Here is a 16054-nt window from a genome sequence, read left to right as displayed (position 1 = left end):
ATAATAATGAAAAAGAATCAAAGACGATTAAATGAATCTAAATCGTAAATGAGTTGCTATTTTAGTAAACTCAAACTAGAGTGAAAAGCATTTTAGTAGGACATGTTAAAATCTCTTGTGCTAAGAAAAATAAATAAATTTTAAGCATAATTTTGTAACTGGAATAAATGTATGATAAAATGATTAAGTTAAGTATTAATGAAAAAGTAATTATTAGAGTTAATTAAATGGTATGTGATAAATTCAATGAAACTCTTGAAACGTATATGCAGTGATGAAATGTAACTTGAGTGCGAAATTTGCTTACTGGAAAAAATTAATTAAGTTGATTTCTTAAAATCCGTAAAAATTTGTTAATGATATGTGTTAATTACTACTAAGAGTAAATTGATTGCAAGTTTTTAAATTAAATTAGTTGGATGAAAATTGTAGACCTGATAATGTTTCGAAAAATTTGAGGTTTCAATTCCAGTCACTAATTGCGAAAAATTTCTAAGTTTAAAAATATCGGAAAAAAACGATAAAGTAAAAACAAGCGAGAAAATGATCAAACTCTAAAATATACTAAAAAAAAAATCGAAATCACGAAAAAATAATCTAAGTCTGAAATGCTTGAAATTAGTTAAAGACTAAAAAGTTAAGAAAATAGTTAAAGACTGAAAATAATTGAAAAACGCTAAAATAGTGAAAAAAAATCAAAGTGCTAAATGACAGGAAAAAACGTTAAAGTTCAAAATGTGTGAAAGAATATTTAAGTTAATTATTTCTTTGAAAATTTAACAAGTAAGAAAAAATATTTTGTTGTATGAAAGTCAAAAAAAAAAAAAAATTAGTTAAGACAATTATTTCTTCGAAATTTTTACAAGTTAGAAAAAAATATTTGTAAATTTGACAAAGAAAAAAGAAATTAGTTAAGAAAATTTAACAAGTTAGAAAAAATAAAAAGGATAAAGTTTGAAATGCATGAAAAAGAAAATCAAAGTTTAAAATATATTTCAAGTCCACAAAGCATTGAAATAAATCTAAAATCTCGAATGGGTTGTATTTAAATAAATCTTTACTTAAGTGAAAACTTTGTTATTATGAAAAATAATAATAATGATTATAGTTTCAATTATGAGCTGAAATTCAGTTAATGATATGCCATGATTAGTACTAAAAAGTAAATTAACTGATGGTTTTAAAATTAATTTAATTGTAATATTCGTTGTCATGGTACAGATTCACATTAAGACTGAAAGAGTAATGAAAAATATAGCATAGTGGTTAGCATACGTTTTTGCTAACTCAAAGTTTGGGTGTTCGATTCCCAACTTCAACACTCTGTAAAATAAAAAATAATTAAATTCGTAGAAATAAAAAAAATAAAAATAAACCTCTCAATAGATGGCGCCATGAACGTTAAACACCGCATAAGTTAAAGCATAGCAACAGGTGTTGCCAACCGAAAACTAAAAACTCTGGTTGTCATGACAACAAGTTCAAAATATTCTAAGTCCGAAAACGCGGGAAAATATCTAAAAACGCGCGAAAATACCCTCGTCATCTTCTTCAAGATTCAGGCGCAACCCAAGGTCAACCCCAAGGTCGGAGGAAGTGGAGGGGGGGTCGGCAGGGGGTGGAGGGGCAATGCATTGCCCAATTGCCCCTCCTGGCGTTGAACTGTCAATTTTTACCTACTGAGGGCTAGAGGTCCCTTTGATAGTTGATAGTAAGTAGATGGATACAGTATTGAAAAGGAAATTCAAAGTTCGGTTCGACCCCAGGTTCATGAGGATTTTCTTTTCCGATTTTTAATTTTAAGATCAGGGCCGGATTTTGGGGAGGGCAGGCCGGGCAACTGCCCCGGGGCCTCCACAACAAAGTGGCCCCCATAATAAAATTTTACAAAATATCCTAATTTTCACGGGTCGAAAATATCGGATATATACATATGTATCAAAATATTCAGATATATATCAAAGTATCCGATATTTTCGAAAATATGATGATCTTTTCAAACCCTGATTAGAGGCCTCCACTCCTCCGGTGCCCCGGGGCCTCCACACTTCCAAATCCGGCCCTGTTTAAGATTACAATTTCATATAATTGTATTTTTTCATGTGTATCTGTAGTTAATTGCTCTTTGTATTTAATTTCATCTGTAGTTAATTGGTTTTGAAGGCATAAGTCCCTCACTGACCGAGCTCGAAGTTAAACTTAAAACGGTTTTGGAAAGGTAATTCTAAGCCTGTGGTTCAATTTTAGATTAATGTGAATTTTCTTTTCCGATTTCTATTTCTAAAATTACCGTTTAACAAACTGTGTATGTGTTTGACACCAGATATTTATTAATATTTTCTACTCTCTAGCATTTGAAGTGGAGTTAAATACCCAACCAGAAGAGTACATGATTTATACAGAGCCTGTGCTCATCCAAGTGGCCATCCACGACCGTAAAAGGGAAGTGAATGCTTTTGCTGAAGGCTACGCTCTAAAAGGAGGACGGAAATATGAAGCGTATGTTTCAATGGTTAGTTCATTTCCTCTTTCAGCATTTCAAAGGCAAATGACGTCGTGGTTCACTCGTGCACTCCTAGTTACTAATATAGTAGAACAGAGTTTCCCAAACTGTGGTCCGCGGACCCCCGGGGGTCCGCGAGTCCATGCCAGAGGATCCGCGGTGCTATGCAACTAAAACGTTAAATATAACTGAGATTGAAGGACGAGTTCCGATGTTTTAATTCAAAAAAAGCACATATATGAGGAATTAAAAAGTTCTTACTTAAGTATATGCAGGACGCAGCATCCCCCACCCCCTCGAAACTCTCGGAAATAAACAGGCAAAACATGAATAAAAAATATACAGAACAATGAAAAATAAATTTAAAGGAAAAAAAGCTTAATAATATATTAGAAAAAAAAAACAGATTTAATGTTTCAAATCATTTTATTTGCGCGCCGGGGGGGAGGGGTCAGCGAGGTTTGTAATTTTTCCGAAGGGGGTCCGCGGAGTTCTGAAATTTAGGAACCTCTGTAATAGAATACCTTTATAACATCAACCTATAAAACGCACTACTTTTCAGAAGTAAACACAAAGTTTTTCAGTTTAAAAAAAAAGTACTCTATTTTTGCCTTGCAAACAAAGTTTGTCATCTTTCCATCTTAATTTCAAGATTTTAAATGGTAATTCGTATTCACCGTTTAAAAAAGGTACCAGATTGATCTAGAAAATGCAGCTGTCATGCAAACCATGAAACTAGCGAAAGTGCAGGATAGAACACCTTCTTTTGCATAAGAAAGAAGCGGTGTTTGGCCCAAGATGGCGGGCGTGTCCCTACTTTTAAGCTACGATCCAGGACTTAAGAAATTTCATCTGCAGTCAATGGCTTTGAAAAGGATGTCACTGTCGAACTCGAAGCAAAACTAAGAAGACGGATACAGTATTAAAAAAGAAATTCAAAGTCTGGTTCGATCCCAGGTTCATGAGGATTTTCTTTTCCGATTTTGGTTGTGAAGAATATTTATTTGTGAATGATAATATGTATACTAAATTACATAATTTGAGCTTTAATACTCATTAAAGTAAAAATTTATTCTAAAATGCAAATAAATCATATATTTTGAACATTTTTTATATTTGTGAAATGTGTGTGTGATATGTGTTATACCAGAATCTGATGCAAAACCTCTGGTCCCAAGATGTGTGTTTCAACAGTCTTCTACTGTACAATCAAACCTGTTTATACCGAACCTGTCTCGAAAACCTCTCTATTTCAAAATATTTCTAATTCACTGCATTTATGGCATACATTTAATACTTTTCTCACGTTTATTTTGACTGATTTTTTCTAAAAATCTCTATACCTCGAATACCGACTATTCTTTCTTGGATTTGATCTCCAGCTATTTTTATCAATAATTGAACGAACTTGGAGATAGAAGCATTTTTTCTAATATCAGCAATCATATAGTCCTCCAAGTCTTGTTTGACGTGTAACTAAAGGATAACTATGTGCAAGGAGCTAGTTTTGTAGGAATTCCATCCACACGAAAAGGGGGGAGGGGGAGCATTAAACAAAATTTTCCTGAGTTTTACTTTCAAATCATTAAGATCAGTTTTTTCTTTTTTAGTGTGTGTGTGTTTGTGTATGTGTGTGTGTTCTCTATATTCCCTTCTAATTCTTAAACTATTTCTATTGAGCAGAAAGCAATTTTGAACCACTGAGGATTTTGAATAATCATTGAAAGATAATTTTCATTCGCAAAGGTAGCATAAAGTCGTTACCGATATAATCAATAAAACTAGTAAAAGGTGTAATCACAACATATTATACCGTAAAAAGTTCAACAATTTCCAGCAAAAGAAGCTATTAAGCCTTTTTTTTTTTTTTAATAGCTTATTTTTATAACTTTTATCAAAACCTCTGTATCTCGGAACCTCCGGTCTCGAATTTTTCTTTTGCCCCATGAAATTCAAGACAGGCAGGTTCGACATCCTAATATTGAATTCTAAGCTTTTCGAAACTTACATGCAACTTTTATGCCAAATTTAGTTTAATTATCTTTAAATTCATCGATTACCTCGATGTAAACTTCTATTATAACCGTGTTGTAGATGAAACATTCTTGACTAGGAGAGATGTTTTAATGTGCTTTTTTATTATTATCTCATGACTATGTATTTTAAGAAATATAATGGGATGGTTTCCTTCAGTCAAAAGTACTACTTTTAGTCATTGAAATGGATAAACTGAGCAAAAAAAAAAACAACATGAACCCAGAAAATACTTTCATTTTCCCAACAGTTTTTTTTTTTTAATTAATTTTTTTTAAATGTCCGATTTTGCAGACAAGGCGTGGTCTTGATGACGTCACAAATGATGCACTTTGCCGCATCTTTCTACTACGTTTCCACGTTATGATAATCAAGCAGCGAATTAAATATTGCGCTCTACGCTTGCTATTAACCATATCGTTGCCAATACACGTGAGTAAAGATGCGAATTAAATATTTTGCACTGTGAATGGCAACACTGAATGGCATTTCATCATTTGTGATGTCATCGGCAGAAGCCGTAAACTATAAAAGCACTCCGATTTAAGTAATTTTTTAAAAATATTAAACGTAAACAAATTTATCAAAAAATGGTCAGAGCCTATGTTTTTAAACATGCTCTTTCAGAAAAAAATACTTTTAAAATTTTGGAAACGACCCCATTCTCTTTTTAAGTACATTGGTTAAAAAATATTTGATAAATATTTCTCTCATTTTAATGCATGATAGTATGGGTCAGGAACACCCCGATGGGAAGTCATGGAAAGTCACAGTGATCTCCAAAAAAATTCCGCAAAATTTGTCTGACTGTTCAGCAAATCTAAAGAGGGCAAGACAATATTGCTTTTTTATTTATTTTTTTTTTTTAATTTAATAATGCCTAATATATCTTATCATAACATTTAGGTATTTGTGGTGTGCTTGCTTGTATCATTAGGTAAAGTCTGGCGTTTCATTCCGTAAGTAGAGAATTTTCCCCTCCCAAAAGTTAAAGTTCATTGTGCATTTGCACAATTGTTTTTCTTTCTTTTTTTTTTTTTTTTTTTAAGTTGATGAGAGTTTTTGCAAAACCTTTGATATACAGTTCTTAGCTTGTTACTGTGGATTATGACCATGAGAAATTCGATTTTAAAAACATTTATTTACAGTAGTGAACAAAAGGATTTTCTCGAAACCTGTCGTAATGTTTTCAATTTAATTTATTTTGTTTATTTTACTTCATTTTATTTATTCCTTTTTGAAAGGAGGGATGGAGATAAATTTTGAAGTTTATGTTTGATTTATTGATTGTCTTATTATAAAAAAGCAAAACTTTTTAATATAGAGAATTATAGTCTTCTTTAATACAGAATGTAAATCTTGAGTGTTGGAATTTAAGATTTGTGGAAAATCCTACTCATGTGTAGTGGGGGGAAATGGAAGTCCTTTTCGCGGTCAGGGCTAAGAATTACGCAGGAATCAATTAGCAAATGTTAAAACGTAGGACACAAGCTTGTTTTTTTCCTTTCGCTTGCTATCAGTTATTAAAAGCTGTAAGCCACCAAGTTACCATCCTAAAGCCAAAGCTAAGGCAGAACTACAAGCATATACCTGCAGCCCTATTAGGACATCCAAAGATTGCAGTTTTTTCTTTTTATGGGTTCAGCCGTCTGAAATACCCAATAGCAGAGCTGGAGGCATATGTGACCTCGTTGAAGCTGAGATCAATTTGAAAGCAATTTGAACTTCAATGATGAGAGGACATCTGCCTCCAGCTCGGTTATTAACTATTCCAAACTGATAAGTTCACAATAAGGACAAAACTGCAGTCTCTAGATATCATAACCGGGCTGTCCGTAAATTCTTGTAGTGTCCTATCAGCTTTTTTTCTTTTTATGTATTGAGTACATGGAAAAGTTACGGTGAAGAATCATGGAAGAGTGAAGTGATTCTGTTACTCAACGCCATTAAACGATTTAAATGAGCTTAATATTCACAAGAAGTAAGTTTATTCACAATTTGTATCTTTGCTCTGTGTACGAACAAAGTATTTGACTCCTTGTACTATGTATTAAAATTAAACTTCGCTTTTTGCTTCAAAGACAGAGAAGAAACTTTTGCCTGCACCTTACGACACCAACTGCACTGATTACCTGAAAATTTGGAGAGAAAACAATGGGACAGGTCCTCTGAATGAGTTGGTAATATTTTTTCCTCTTTTCGAAACATATTTTTCACACGTTCTGATTTAGAACTAGTCTCCAGCGGTGACAAGCTGGTTCCTGGTTGCCATTTTTACGACTATTTTAAATTATGCAGATCAAAACTTAAAATCATGATACGTACAGAAATAACTTTAAAAAGTCGCACGTAGGGGAACTAGGGAGACTTGACCCAGTTCTTGTTTTTTACCCGACTGCGCGTGCGCGACGCAAAGGAGGGTAATGTGTTTATCAGTCTATGTATGTATGTCTGTTCCTATGTGGCGTTCTAGAGGCTAAACGCCTTGGCCAATTTTGGTAATTCTTACGTCAATCGATTTGTCTTAACCTTGAGAGTGTCACTGAACACATGACAGTAATCATAAGTACCATTTCAACAACCAGTTGCCATTTTGTCAGTTTGGGATCGGCGCAAGCTGGGTGTCGCACACTGTGTCGTACGCTACCTGCGTACAACAAATTCAGGTAGTTTTCACTGCCTGAATTTTTTGTTCACTAAGTCAACTAATTGGGGTCTCAGTGGCCGAATGGTCTAAGCAATTGCTTCTCCCACTTGAGGCGGTGGATCAAGACACCCTCGCTCCGGATGTACTTTCCCCTTTTTCTGATGTAAATTCTTTCATGTGTTCTTTATATGAATTCTGTACTTTGTATAACAAATATATGATGCATAACGAAGACAAGACACTCATATTTTTTACATTTTCAGAGTTTGTATTTATTTCTGTTTTTAATTGAATTGGCGGAGAGTAAAAAAAACAATGTAACATATTTTCTAAGTTTTTTTTTTTTTTTTTTTGCAGAACTTTTTAAGTTTTTAAAAAATACTTTGTTCTTTAAAACAATTCAGTGAAAAAAAAAGTGAAGTGTTAATTACGAATGCAACAATTCTGAACTTATAACTAATAAAACTTTCGAACGACAAAATAAAGCAGCAAACTAAATGCAGATAAAATATTTTTAAAAATTCAGTTTATATCCAGTGTAACATTTTTATATGCAATATAGTAAAAGGGTACATATTTTTTGATTTAGATGTGCATTGAATACTGCAAATTGACTACATTGTTAGAGCAAGGAAAATGCATCGACAAGAATGTACTTTATCCACACATGGAAGAATTATGCAATAGAGGTAAATTTTAAGGGTACATTTTACACATGCATTGGCTATCTCAACAATGCTGGTCCCCCTTTCGCATCTCTGTTTTTACGTACTATTTCCGTCTACCATATTAATCACTAAAAAAATATACGGGGAGTTAATAAAATCTTGCATCCCTAGAAATTTTATTTAAAAAATTGTTTAAGATTTATAGATAATTCTTTTTTTTATTTTGATCCTTATCTTATCGTTATTTTCTCGTTACAAGGGCCTGATTAACGCACGGTCTGGTGAGTCCGCGGACCTGGGTACCACAAATTTAGGGGCACCAAAACAGCCTGGCCTAAATTCAATTACTTACTTTTTTTGTTTTTGTTTTAAAGCTCATTTTACTTTTTCTCAACTTTAAGGGAGAGAGAGGAGGCTCAAAATTGTTTAAAAATCAGCTCAAAAACTCATAAAGTTAAAAAAAATTCGCGTAAAGAAGTCGTTGTCCCTTAGCTCTGGAATTTCAAAAAAATTACTCGGATGTACATAGATGAACATTTTCCAGAAGAATTAACACACTTTCAAATTTTGGCAAAGGACCCTTCTCCCCCTGTAGAATGTTTTAAAAAGGATAAGATCACTAAACATTACACATACATTTCCGAATGTGGATTCACCCCTGCAGCTTCTTCTTACCTTGCCTATCAGCAGCTGTTCCAGTGAACGTTCCTTTTCATTTTTGAAAAGAATCAAAAATCATTTGAGAAGCTGCGTTTCTCAGGATAATTTACAGGCGTTTTCCTTATTGACCATTGAAAATCCTGTGACATCAAACATAGATTTCGATTATTTGATCGACACATTTGCCTCTGTTAAAGCCAGAAAGAAGCCTTTTTAAAACTAAATGTTAGAATTAATACGTTTTTTTTTTTCCAGTTTTAAATTGTTTTTCAACTCTTTTTCGCCTTAAGAGGCAATTTTAACTGTGATTAGTTTGGTGACTATCAAGTGATTCGTATTCAAATCCCAGGTTTCCTTTTAAATGTATCAATGTTCCTTTAAAATGTAGTTTCTAGTATATTAGGTTTCTAGTATGAAACTTTGACTTTAAAATTGTGCGGATTTTCTCATGGGGGGGGGGGGGCACCAACTTCTACTCAGGACCTGGGGACTAGTTTGGTTGATCGGGCCCTGCTCGTTAGTACTGTTTCTGTACCTCAGAGCCAGACTAACGTAAGTCACATAATCGCGACTACAGAGGAAAGCGGTAAAACGGTCGCTTGGTGCAAGCAAGGGACTTGCGCTCTTTTAACACTGTTAAACTATTGCAGAGGTTTTTTTTCCTTTTTTTTTAATATTACGTTCATATGGCTCGATGTGGAATGGGATTCTACATACGATTTACTAAAAAACAGAAAATCGTAATTTTTGGACGTAAGTTAGTCTGGCTCTGAGGTGCAGATTTGTGCTAAAAGCATGTACAAGTGGCGCTAACATCAAAAAACTGAAAATAGCGTTTGCGAAAGAAAAAAAATCGCCGGAACCTATGTTTTCAACGCATATTTCCAGTTCTAATATAAAAGTTTGCATAAATGTAAGAATTGTTGCGACCATCCCCCCCCCCCCCCAGGTCCGCTTGGCACGAAGTTGAAAATCGTCTAAATAGTCTCAGAAATACAAAAAGTATACACGTAGGACTGTTTTAGCGTTGTAAAAAAAATATTTGATCTAAAGATTAAAATTTAAAAAAAAAATCGGTTTAAACCCGAAGTAGATTTTTTTTAATGAATTTTCTTCTTTATTATTGCAAAACTTTATACACAACCTGTAAATACATTTTAAGATTTCTTGCTTGGTTAAATAACAGTAAGAAAGGATTTTTTTTTTCCTTTGGGTTTACATTTACAAAATATTTAATCTTGTATTTATCAACATAGACGAATTCCAAGCTGATTCGCTCTCAGTAAGTAATAGCAAAAACTATATTCATCTCCAAAGGTCAATATTCAACCTGTGCGAAATATGCTAAAAGTATACGACCTTCTGGATTTATGGATTCTTCAGGAAGACTTTAGATTAATTTCAGGAAGTTACTGACTTTAAGCGGGAAACTTTTTTGTTTTTTTTTTGCCAGATATGTTATTGGCTGAAATTAAGCACACAACATTCATAAAATAAATTTTCAAAAAACTTTAAACATTCGAAAAAAAATTCGCTATAATCATTGTTCGTTAGATGTTAATGGTATCTGAAGATTTTTTTTTTTTTTTTTCAGATTTTATTTTAGCACCAAATTGTTTTCAAATTTGTGTAGAAAATCTTAAGACAAATTTAGTAAGCTGTGAATGCCTCTAAAATGTTTTTAAAAAATATTGAGATATTTTTGAAGAAAAACAAAATTTTAAAAATATCTTCAGCTTTCTGCAGAATTTCTCAAGAAAGTGGCATATTCTGGAGAAAATTTTGAGAGCTTTTTTAGTGGGGAAAGTTCCGGAATTATTAACACATTTGTTTTTATTTATTTTTCAGTGTGATAAAATACCCACAAACTTTTTTTAACATAATGGAAGACGCTGAAAATATCAGTATCTTAATATGTTGTAAATTATGCAGTATTAAAAATTTTTCCAAAAATTATAAAACTGAATCAGATAAATAATATTTTCAAACTTTTCTTATGCTTCATTTTTAGGACAAATATCTGCAACAAGTGACATCATTGAAAACTGCACTTTGAGTTGTCGTAATCCATGCAGGTATGGAAATTACTCCGTCATTTTACGCATTTGAAATAGTCTATGTTATAAATTACCATAGCGGTTGTAAATTTATCCATATAGCAAGTCCATAAGTCAAAAATAGTTGCTTTCTTTTGCAATCATAAATAATTTTCTCATTTGTATAAAATAAACTGTAATTATGTTAAAAGTTAATGACATGAAAATTTATTACATACATCACATACACATCGTCGAGTGTGCATACAATAATTAGGTAATATCAAATTTGGCAAAATTGGTGTAATTGCAAAGAAAAAATCTATTAGGTTAGGTCCAAATTGTAAAAAGGAAAAGGCCGTACTACTAGAAAATCTAGGAAACTGGATTTCTATAAAGTTGTCTAGTAACAATACAGCTTATTCTTAAGTAACGCTGTCAAAGTTAATTAAGAAGAAGATGCTTACTAGAACAGTTTATAAAATTCCAGTTTCCGAGAGATTTTCTAGAAATTGTTGCAGTTGCTTTTACAGCGTGCACAACATGCTACAGCTATGTAAACTACTGTCCACAGTTCACAGGTGCTACTTAGAATTTTCAACACTAGCAAAGTTGCTCATAGGCCCGCCATACCGAATTTTTGCTTGGGAGGGGGAGGCAGAGGTTGCTTACTCAGTACCCTCAATGTACATAGGTAAACAAATTATATGAACCATTATATCGTTGAACCAGCAAAACTTTAATTTTCCTAAATATTTTACTTTGGTATTTTAATAACAAACATATGGAACGCAAAAACAGAAGAAATATACATTTAGTTACATTCAGAAATTGAAATGTTTCGTGTTTAGAGACAACCAAAAATAATTTTTACTACGATTTTTTTTTTTTTTTTTTTCTTTTACAGCGATCATCAGTATGAAGTTAGATATGAAGAAGTTAACAACTTTGATGTCATGGTAAGGAACTGTTAGTTTCATTCTAAGGTAGAATTAATCACGTCGCATGAAAACTTTTCTTTCATTACAGAAACGATTTTTGTTTTAAGCCTTTGAGATTGGCTCTGAACTTTAGACCCAACGAAAACTCTGTCAAAAATTAATACATACATCATATTTTCTGTGAGATTGCCTGCACCAGCTTACACTATATGACCAAAAGTATTCGGACACTTTTCGAAAATTCTTATTTTCACGGATTTCTCGAGAAATAAAAGACCAATTTGCTCTGTAACGTGTTTCACATAAAACGTATACTCCAGCCGCCTTTTTCAAACAAAAATTAAGTCTACTAGTCATTTAGGGGACGAACAACAAATTAAGGACACAAAAAAAGGTTTTTGAAAATTTTTTATTGTAAATAGCTGGGAATAAGCTATAAATTTCAGAAATAAGTTTAAAACCTATCTAAAATATATTTTCGTCAAAGTATCTCTTATACCCACGGAGATATAAGCATTAAAAATGCTAATTTTTTTTTTTTTTAAAGGTTTTTGGCTCATATTACGCAGAGTTTTCCGTCAAACGTTACTAAACTTTTAGAATATTGGACAGCTTATTAGAGAAACATAATTATCAAATTTGAAGTTAAAAACTGAAAATTTATGAAATATGAACTTTTAAAGCAATTAATTTGTCACTGCGAATGCGCGAAAGATAGCAATTTATAACCTTCATAATCGGAAGCCCAGATATATCCTACATCTCATAAAAAAATTCCAACTTGATATCTTTAAAGTCTAAAAAGTTATCAGCGATCTATTGAGCCGAATTTTAATAATTTTTTGCAAGACGACGAATCGTGAGGGATCGTTCGCAAAAAATCCGTTTTTATCTTGAATCACTCTGCAACGATGGCAGGAAAGTGTTGCCGGTTTGCGAACGACCCCTTACTATTCGTCGCTTATCCAAGAATCATGGAAATTCGGTTCATTAGATCGCAGATAACTTTTTTAATTTTAAAGATATTAAGGTGGAATTTTTTCATTAGTTGTAGGATATATCTGAGCTTTGTAATATAAACGTTATAAATTGCTATCTTTCGCGAATGCGCAGTGAAAAATTAATTGCTTTAAACGTTCATATTTCATTAAATTTTCAATATTTTAACTTCAAATTTCATTATAATATTTCTCTAATATGCTGTCTATTATTCTGAAAGTTTAGTAACGTTTGATGAAAAACTATGCGTGATATGAGCCGAAAACCTTCAAAAAAAATTTGCATTTTTAAAAGAAATGCTTATATCTCCGTGGGTATAAGAGATACTTTCACGAAAATATTAAAATAAATTTTTGATAGATTTTCGACTTATTTCTAAAATTTATAGGCACGAAAAAAAAGTCAAATTCTAGCATTTCCCTGTTGTTAATATGGAATCCCAAAGGCAGATCCAAAAAAATTTTCAAGAAAGATGCGATTTTAATTTATTTATTTATTTTTTTTTTTTTTTACTCATTTGAACTTCAATTTCTAAAAACTTTCGAAGGAGTGTACGAAACCCCATCGCTTACCCTTATTTAATCAAAGGTTCAGTTGCGGTTCTGTTCATCAGCTGCGTTTATTTCGAAATATATCCAGGAAGACCCCTTGAACCTATCCCAAATACCATCTAAGACTGTCTAAAATTGGGATTTAGGTACTTCAGTTTCAAAAAAAGTCCCGTATAAAGTTCCAGTCCCTATCCCCAGGGTAATAAGAAATGGGCTACGATTGCGTTTTCACGACTTCAGTTCCTGAAGAATTCCGGGAATGAGCTTCCTTTCTTCTAACACCATCAAAGGTTATGTAAAATTGCGTTTTTGGAAATTTACTATCGAAAATATACCTGAAGAAAGTTCCTGAATCTCAGATCAAGGAGGGGGCGATCGCCCCTCCCTTGTATACGTCCTTGTGGAATCCAAAACGTGTTTTTTTTTTTTTTTTTTTTCAAATAACTCAAAATTTTGTTTCAGCAGGTACTGCGCATTTTCCTTCCCACGGAAGCTTTCGAGGTGACACCCACATCTTAGCCTAAAAAATACTTATAAATGCAAAACGTTTTTCATATGCACCGCATTGGAGTAAAAGCCATATCAGACTCGGCAAAAAATCAGTGCGCATTTATGTATATCAATGTGTTGTGGATTCAGTAACTAACATTTAAAAAATTATAATGTGATTAAATAGTATATGATTAAATAGTATAGACATTAGTAATGGCAACATTGATCACCCGATAAAAGCTAGTGGCTTTTGTCGGATGTCTTTTCAGTTTTCACCCATAAGCTCACTTATTTTGCATTGCAAAATGCTTTCCTTGTAACCCCGAAACATTTGAACTTAGCGATCTGCAATGTTTATCTGCAATTATACATTGTTATTTCTTATTTTTACTTTTTATGCACAAAGGTATTCGTTCCAAATTATAATTGTTTTTACTATTGCACGTTTATTTTTATTTTTTTTCTTTTGCTGGAATTACGTATGAAAAATTCAACATTGTAAAAGTATGAATTTTCAGACCTTCTATCCAAATCCGACATGGAAAGTTAATTGCAATTTAGATGGTAACGCAATGTTATAAATGGGCTTCTTAAATTTCCATTTATGCTACTGAAAAAGTTCGAATAATGCTCTTACATGATAAATACTTCGACGATAATTTCAAGGAAAAAAAAAGGTTTTGTTGAATGCAAAAAAAATACCAAATTATGTATAGATGTATAGTAGTAAAGAAGGTTCAGGTAATTAATTATGATTTTTTTTTTTTTTTTTTTTTTTTGGCTTTTTACAGTGCGTGAGCTACTGGTGTAAGTAAGTAAATTTTATTATTTTATTTATATGATTGGAATAAAAATGTAATAATAATGTCCCAAAATTAAATTCCATGCATTTCTTTAAAAATAATATTTGTTGCATTGATGACTGATACTATTTTTATAAGCAAATTTGATGAAACATAAAAGGAATTTCAACTGTTTTTATTGGATGCCAAATAACAAAAAAAAAAAAAAAAACTAGTAAACTTTCATGATAAAAATATGTATGTAAATCTGACGATACACTGCAACATACAGGATGAGGAAAGGATGAGAAATAGAGAAAATTCCTTTTTTCGCTTTGAAATGTGCAAAAGTTCTTTATTTTCAGAACTAAAGCCTTATTAAATTCAAATGAATATGAAACAACAGCTGACCTCGTGGTTGCTGTTCATAATCTTCCACCACTGCCTTGTAAAAACCAACTGGCTCATAAAATTCACTCTGATAACACTAGATGTTAGGACTCGACCGATGCATCGACGCCGATGGTTCAACAATTTAGCCATCGGCATCGGCATCGGCGGCCGATGCTAACTTGCAGGAAACATCGGCCCATCGGCCTTAAAAACATCGAAAAGCCGATGGAATTGGCCGATGTTTTTGAAAAAAAAAAGACCTTTGCTGTTTTACTTTTTAATGCAAAGTAAAGGAAGTTATTGTTTTCATATAAAATTGTTTACTTAACTTCAGTATGAATTTCTATTTTAGTCACCCCTGAAAGAGTTTTTAATACTGCATTCAGGCAGTGGTGGATACACCCGGCGGGCAACCGGGCATTTGCCCGGTGGGCCGGTCATGTTTCGGGCCGATCAGTTGCCCTGTCTACAAATAGTGAAAGGTAAATACCGCTGCGTAAATTCTCTAGCTTGAATCCCTCTTTACGCATGGGCCTACGGATGGAGGGTGCAAGGCCGTTGCTAAGGGGGTCGTGGGGGTGCTACACCAGCCCAGTTTTTCAGAAATGGGGCCGCCAATTTCATTTTAGTAATGCAGAAAAACAAGGGCGGTATTTATAAGTTAAAATATTTTTGTCCACTTCTAAATTTCATCTATGAATTTCAATTCACATTTACTTTACTTACGAATGGCAATTCACAATTGTTATGAATTGTAGTGCATAACAATTGCGGGTGACAAAAGGTATTTTTTCAATAAGGCTTTTACCGAAAATGCAATCTTAAAGCACAATTTGGAGCATCTAAAATTCTGTATTATAAAGATTATTTAAGTAAAGACCTCCTAAATGTGCGTTTCTAACTTTTTTTTTTTTTTTTTTTTTTTTTGCGAAAAATAAAATATTTAGTTTCTCTCACTCAATATCCCTCAAAGAGTTCAAACCCACGGTTGAAGACTCTTCAGTTTAAAAATGATTACATAAAAAAATATGATTCTTAGGGGCCGCCGATACACCGACCTGTTCTACCATTTACCTTTCCTATTTTTTAAAATGAAAAATATCACCCTGAAAATCAGAGTTATGTATATAGAAAAGTACACAGGCCCCAGAAATATGGTTTAACTAGGAGAAAAATTAAAGTATAGCGAGAGAGATTGAAAATATTGAAATTAATAGTCACACCAGTAGTTCTAAGTGTTTGAATGTAAAAATCATGTATGAATCGAAAATTGAAACAAAACTTTATCAAGAGGTGAAGAAGGAATGATATTTAAAATAAAATAGAGTGGAAAAGAAGACCAAAGATC

At 32.6% G+C, this 16054-nt stretch overlaps 1 pseudogene; it reads left to right on the top strand.

The window, feature by feature from the left end:
- Positions 1 to 16054, top strand: part of LOC129226881 (amiloride-sensitive sodium channel subunit beta-2-like) — a 53804-nt pseudogene that overhangs the window by 21799 nt on the left and 15951 nt on the right.

The sequence above is a fragment of the Uloborus diversus genome, chromosome 7 (assembly GCF_026930045.1).
Source record: "Uloborus diversus isolate 005 chromosome 7, Udiv.v.3.1, whole genome shotgun sequence".
Lineage (NCBI taxonomy): Eukaryota > Metazoa > Arthropoda > Arachnida > Araneae > Uloboridae > Uloborus > Uloborus diversus.
This window is presented reverse-complemented; position numbering and strand designations above follow the sequence as displayed.